The sequence below is a fragment of the Saccopteryx leptura genome, chromosome 1, assembly GCF_036850995.1.
Source record: "Saccopteryx leptura isolate mSacLep1 chromosome 1, mSacLep1_pri_phased_curated, whole genome shotgun sequence".
Lineage (NCBI taxonomy): Eukaryota > Metazoa > Chordata > Mammalia > Chiroptera > Emballonuridae > Saccopteryx > Saccopteryx leptura.
In genome coordinates, this window is record NC_089503.1 from 263,342,627 (window position 1) to 263,348,829 (window position 6,203).

Sequence of the window (6,203 nt, forward strand, 5' to 3'; positions counted from 1 at the left end):
AGACAGAGAGGAAGGAGAGGGGGAGGGGTGGAGAAGCAGATGGGCGCTTCTCCTGTGTGCCCTGGCGGGGAATTGAACCCGGGACTTCCGCACGCCAGGCCGATGCTCTACCACTGAGCCAACCGGCCAGGGCCTCTGTTGGGTTTTGAAAGCAACATTGCACCACAGCCTTCGAGAAGGGAAAGTTGCCAATTTAAACCAATAAGCTAATGTCTCTGTATACTACTGAGGCCACTTCAATATATGTTATGGGAGATAGTGTTTAGAAATTGCCTTCTTTTTTTTTAACACCATGCATATATTATCGCACAGATATTCTTAGTCAGGAATCTGATAGTTTCTGATCTTGAGGGTTTGGTTCAGGGTCCTTCATTTGTACCTTCATTTGTAGTTATGCTTTCAGCTGTGGCTGCAGTCAGCCTCCAGGCTTGACTGAGGATGAAAAATCTGCTTTCACACTTACTCATGTGGTTATTGGCAGGCCTCAGTTTCCCACAGGCTATTGGACTAAAGGCCTTAGAGCCACACTGGCCTTTGCCCAGATATTTCAGGTCTTCACGACGTGGGCTTTTAATTTTTAAGGACTTCTTTTTTACATTACACATTGATGTCACACATTGATGTGACCCATCTATGTTACTGTGTTTTTTTGTTTTTGTTTATTTTAGGAAAAAGGAGGGGAGATAGCAAGGCAAACTCCCTCGTGCACCCCAACCGGGATTTACCCGGCAACCCCATATGGGTCTGATGCTCGAGTCCTGAGCTCTCTTTAGCACCTGAGGCTGATTCACTCCAGTGGAGGTATCCTCAGCACCTGAGGTCACGCTTGAACCAATTGAGCCACTGGCTGCAGAAGTGGGAGGGGTGGGGGAGACGGAGAAGCGAGTGGCCACTTCTCCTGTGTACCCTGACTGGGCATCGAACCCAGGGCATCCATACACCAGGCCAAGCTCTATCCACCAAGTCACCGCCAGAGCCTACTGTGTTTTTTCTTTTATCTTATTAAAATCTACCTTCAAATACAAAAATCTTAAGTTTTAGCTTAATGAATTCACAAAGTGAACACTTTTTTAACCACATCCAAATCCGCAATATTATCAATACCTCTCCAGTCCCTTTTCAACAACTAATTGTACACCCTCCTAAGGATAAATACTATACTGTTATTTGATTTTTAATATACTAGAAGTAAAGCTTGAACTTCAAAGCCAGGAAAGAATATGTAAGGCTATGGTTCTTCAGCTATTGGGGAAGTTTGGTAGGGTTTTTAGAATGTGATAGGGCCCTGGCTGGTTGGCTCAGTGGTAGAGCATCAGCCCAGCATGTGATTGTACTGGGTTTGGTTCCCAGCCAGGGCACACAGGAGAGGCAACCATCTGCTTCTCCACCCCTCCATTCCTCCCTCTCCCCCTTTCTCTCTCTGCCCCCCCCCCGCCTCTTTCCCTCTTTCTCCTTCTCTCTCCCTCTTTCTCCCTTTCTCACCCTCTTTCTCCTCCCCCCACCCACAGCCATGGCTCAGGTGGTTTTAGTGTATTGCCCCAGTCACCAAGGATGGCTTCATGGAGTCTCCAGACCTTAGGTGCTGAAAATAGCTTGGTTACGAGCATGGTCCCAGATGAGCAGAGCATTGGTCCTAGATGGGGGTTGCCTGGTGGATCCTGGTTGGGGCACATGCGGGAATCTGTCTCTCTCTCTCCCCTCCTGTCACTTGGAAAAAGAAGAAGGAAAAACAAAAGATTGTGATAAAAGCTGTGTGCTCTCTTGCCTGACCAGGCAGTGGCACAGTAGATAGAGCGTCAGGCTGGAACGCTGAGGACCCAGGTTTGAAACCTCGAGGTTGCCAGCTTGAGCGTGGGCTCATCCAGCTTGAGTGCAGGCTCACCAGCTTGAGCGCAGAATCACTGTCTTGAGTGTGGGATCATAGACATGACTCAATGGTTGGCTTGAGTTCAAGGTCGCTGGCTTGAGCAAGGGGTTACTCGCTCTGCTGTAGCCCCTGGTCAAGGCATATATGAGGAAGCAATCAATGAACAACTAAGGAAGCACAACAAAGAATTGATGCTTCTCACCTCTCTCCCTTCCTGTCTGCCTGTCCCTCTGACTCTCTCTCTCTCTCTGTCACACACACACAAAAAAGCTATGTGCTCTCCAGGGAGGAAAAGTGTTCCTACTCAAAAATCTGCCTATCATTTCAGGCCATGTGTGGACTTTAGAACTAGAGTTTAAAGATATATTCCTTTTTAGATGAAGTGCTCACTACGTTTTATTCAGAACTGATTTACAAGTGTTTCTCTATGACCTATGTGAAAGGCTAATTGAGGGTCACGATATGTATTCCTGGCGAGTTATATGTAAATTGAATTTTTTTTTAAATGAGAGTGAAAATAGTGAGACAGACTCCCTCATGCACCCCAACCGGGATCCACGTGGCAACCCCTGTCTTGAAGCTATCCTCAGTGCCTGGGGCCGACGTTCAAACCAATTGAACTCCTGGCTGCAGGAGTGGGAAGAGGGAGAAAAGGGGGAGAGAAGAAGATGGTCACTTCTTTTGTGTGCCCTGACCAGGAATTGAACCCGGGTTGTCCATATGCTAGGCCCATGCTCTATCCACTGAACCAGCCAGCCAGGGCCAAGACTGAATTTTTAAGTACTGAATTTCTTGAGGGTGATTAATAGTGACTAATAAGCATTCATTAATGTCCTGTTCTTAGTGTTATGCTGACACACTGAAGGAAATACCGGATGTGATGTCTTATTTCAGGAGTTTTGCCTTTAAATTGGGGAAACAGTAACCACCTTGGGTTATTTTCAGTTGTGGATTTGTAATGAGATTATGGTTTTGTGAAGATGCTCCTGAATGAGACAACTGTTGCTCCCAGTGTCTTTCCCCATCTGAGTTCACGCCTCACCTCTGTGGTGACTCACTAGAGCAGGGAAATTCTTTTTTTTTTTTCTTTCATATTTTATTTATTGATTTTTAGAGAGAGGGAAGAGAGAGAGAGAGAGAGAAGAGGGAGGAGCAGGAAGCATCAACTCCCATATGTGCCTTGACCAGGCAAGCCCAGGGTTTCGAACCGGCAACCTCAGTGTTCCAGGTCGACGCTTTATCCCACTGCGCCACCACAGGTCAGGCCTAGAGCAGGGAAATTCTTAATGGAATGGGGTTGAGACCCAAGGGGCATATCAAAATCTTGGGGAGAAGAGGGCAGTTATCAAAAACAGGTTTCTGTGGCTGGTATTTGCATTCCTGGTTCTTTAGCCTTCATGCTTTTTTATGTGTATACACAGACGCGCACGCATGTGCATTTCTTCCATAAATAGAAAGGATGTGTTTGAAAGAAGGCAGATTTGAAAATTTCAGGTTAGCATTCATCAGATTTTTAGTGCTTGCCTCTTTACATGACCCCATTTAAAGCTGTCAGCACCTCTAGAAGGTTAGTATTATTGAGATAATAGTAATGAAATTTTCCTTGAAGTAGGCTGATGAAAGGACCTCATGTTTCTGGAAGACTGGAGAAGTGTTGGAAGATTTAGGTGGTAATTGTGATGGTCGTGTTTGTTGTAAAACTTACTGGTACAGGACATGGTTGGGTGTAGGGGAAATGGAGGTAGCCAACAATTATTGAGCATATGTTAGGCACCATGCTAAACCCTTGTATGTCACGCCATTTAATTGGGCAGTTCATTTTATCTTTGAGCCTGGATTTGTTGACATGGTAAGTCCCTTATATTTTCAACATTCTGGTTTGGATTTCTAGTTGTTACCCTTACCACTCTCCCAGATAAACCCCCAGGTTTTCAATTTATATGTCCGTTTTTGTAAATTTTTCTAAAATATTTCTATTTCATCTCTTTTAAGTATGCCTTCCTCTACCCCACTGATGAGCAGTAAAGACGTTTCTTATGGGACCAGAAATGGACATTAATCAGATATTGATGCTAGTATACTTAAGTATGATTGTCACCCAGAAGTCCCTGGAAAATAATCAAAATGCATTTCTTTACCTCTGAGGACAACTAAATTAATGAAATATCTGTTGTGCTCCTTGAGGAAGTTGTGGTCTTACGACCATGGTGACCTTGTAATTTTTTTAAGTGTTCAAACTTATGTTGGACACAAATGCTGATTTCATCTGGAATTTGTATGATAAATTATATTTAAAATATGTAATCTCAGAAAGAATTGTCATGCCAGACATTTGCCCTAAAGTTTGAGTCAATTGCATGTGTAAAAGGGCTATATTTAAGACTAGAAAAGGAAAAGCAGGGTTTTTGTTTTTTAGGACTTTTTTCAAGTCTGTTTGGAATTGCTTGCTGTTTTGTTGTTGTTGTATTTATTTATTGATTGATTGATTGATTTTGCAGAGAGGGGACTGAGGCAGGGAGCGAGAAGTATCAACTCATAATTGCTTCACCCTAGTTGTTCATCGTATGCTTGTCGTATGTGCCTTCACCAGGCAAGCCCAGGGTTTTGAACCAGTGACCTCAGCATTCCAAATCGACATCTTATTCGCTGCGCCACCACAGGCCAGGCTTTTGTTCTTTTTATTGATTGGTTTTAGAGAGAGAGAAGGGAAAGAGAGAAACATCAATTTGTTCCACCAGTTTATGCATCCATTGGTGGACTCTTAGGTGTGTGCTCTCCTGTGATCAAACCCACAACCGTGGTGCATTAGGACAACACTCCAGCCAACTGTGCTACCTGGCCAGGCTGCTTGCAGAGTTTTAAAAGCGTGTGTCATAAATTTGGCAAAAACATTTAAAAGTTCAGTTTTTTAACCTTAAATACCTCCACTGCCTCCTGAATTTGGTGTTTTCTTTCTTTCTTTCAAAAAGACATTGTCTAGCCTGACCTGTGGTGGCGCAGTGGATAAAGCGTTGGCCTGGAAATGCTGAGGTCGCCGGTTCGAAAGCCTGGGCTTGCCTGGTCAAGGCACATATGGGAGTTGATGCTTCCAGCTCCTCCCCCCTTCTCTCTCTCTGTCTCTCCTCTCTCTCTCTCTCTCTCTCTCTCTCTCTCTCTCTCTCTCTCTCTGTCTCTCCCTCTCCTCTCTAAAATGAATAAATAAAAAATTAAAAAAAAAAGACATTGTCTAAAGTCAAGCATGGCTGGGTGCTCAGTTGGTTAGAGCATTGACCTGATAAACCAACGTTGTGGGTTCAATCCTTGGTCAGGGCATATAAAAAAGTCACCAATAAATGCATAAATAAGTGGAACACAAATTGATGTATCATTTCTCTCTCCTCTCTTTATTTTATTTTTCTGAGGTCGTAGGAGAGAGAGAGAAGCATCAACTGGTTCCACTTAGTTGTGCCATTGATTGCTTCTCATATGTGCCCTGACTAGGGCTTGAACTGGTGACCTCAGAGGTTGAACCAGATCCCTTGGGATCCAGGTGCTCTGGGATGATGCTCTATTCACTGTGTCACTGGCCAGGGTCTCCTTCCATTCTCTTTAAAATCAGCCAATCATTCAGTACAGTGGTGCCTTGAGATACGAGCAGACCAACATACTTTTTTTAAGATACGAGCTGCGACTCGGTCCGTATTTTTGTTCGAGATCCGAGCAAAATTCTGAGAATACGAGTCATGATTCAGGAAGCTGCCGCAAGTCCTGCAAGTGAAAGTGCCGAAAGTGCAGCCAAAAAGGCAAAACCAGGTGCTGATTAAATGAAAAAAAAATACGTAATGTTAAGCTTAGGTTAAGTTTAAAGGTAAGAAAGTGCATTTTTTTACAATTAAGTTTTTGTGGTTTCATTTTAAGTAAAGAAAGTGCAGTTTTAGTTTTGTTTAAAGTAAAGAAAATGCAGTTTTAGTTTACATTTAGTGTTAAGAAAGTGCAGTTTTAGTTTATATGTCTACAGTGCCTGCATCCTTTCCTACCTCCCTCCTCCTCCGCCATTCACCTCTGTTAGCCGCACTCGTCTGTCCCCAAGGTAAGAATACAGTACTAAATAACACTTTTTTCTGTTATTTCATATATTTTGTTATGCATTGGTAAAGTATACATGTTTGTTTCTTAATTAAAAACATATCTTTTTTCATAATTTAAGATGGTTTGGGGATGTTTCACAGGGCTGGAACAGATTTAATCTATTTCAGTTATTTTAAATGGGAGAAATTTGTTTGATATACAAGTTGACTGACTTACGAGCTCGGTTACAGAATGAATTAAACTTTCTCAAGGTACCACTGTAATTTAA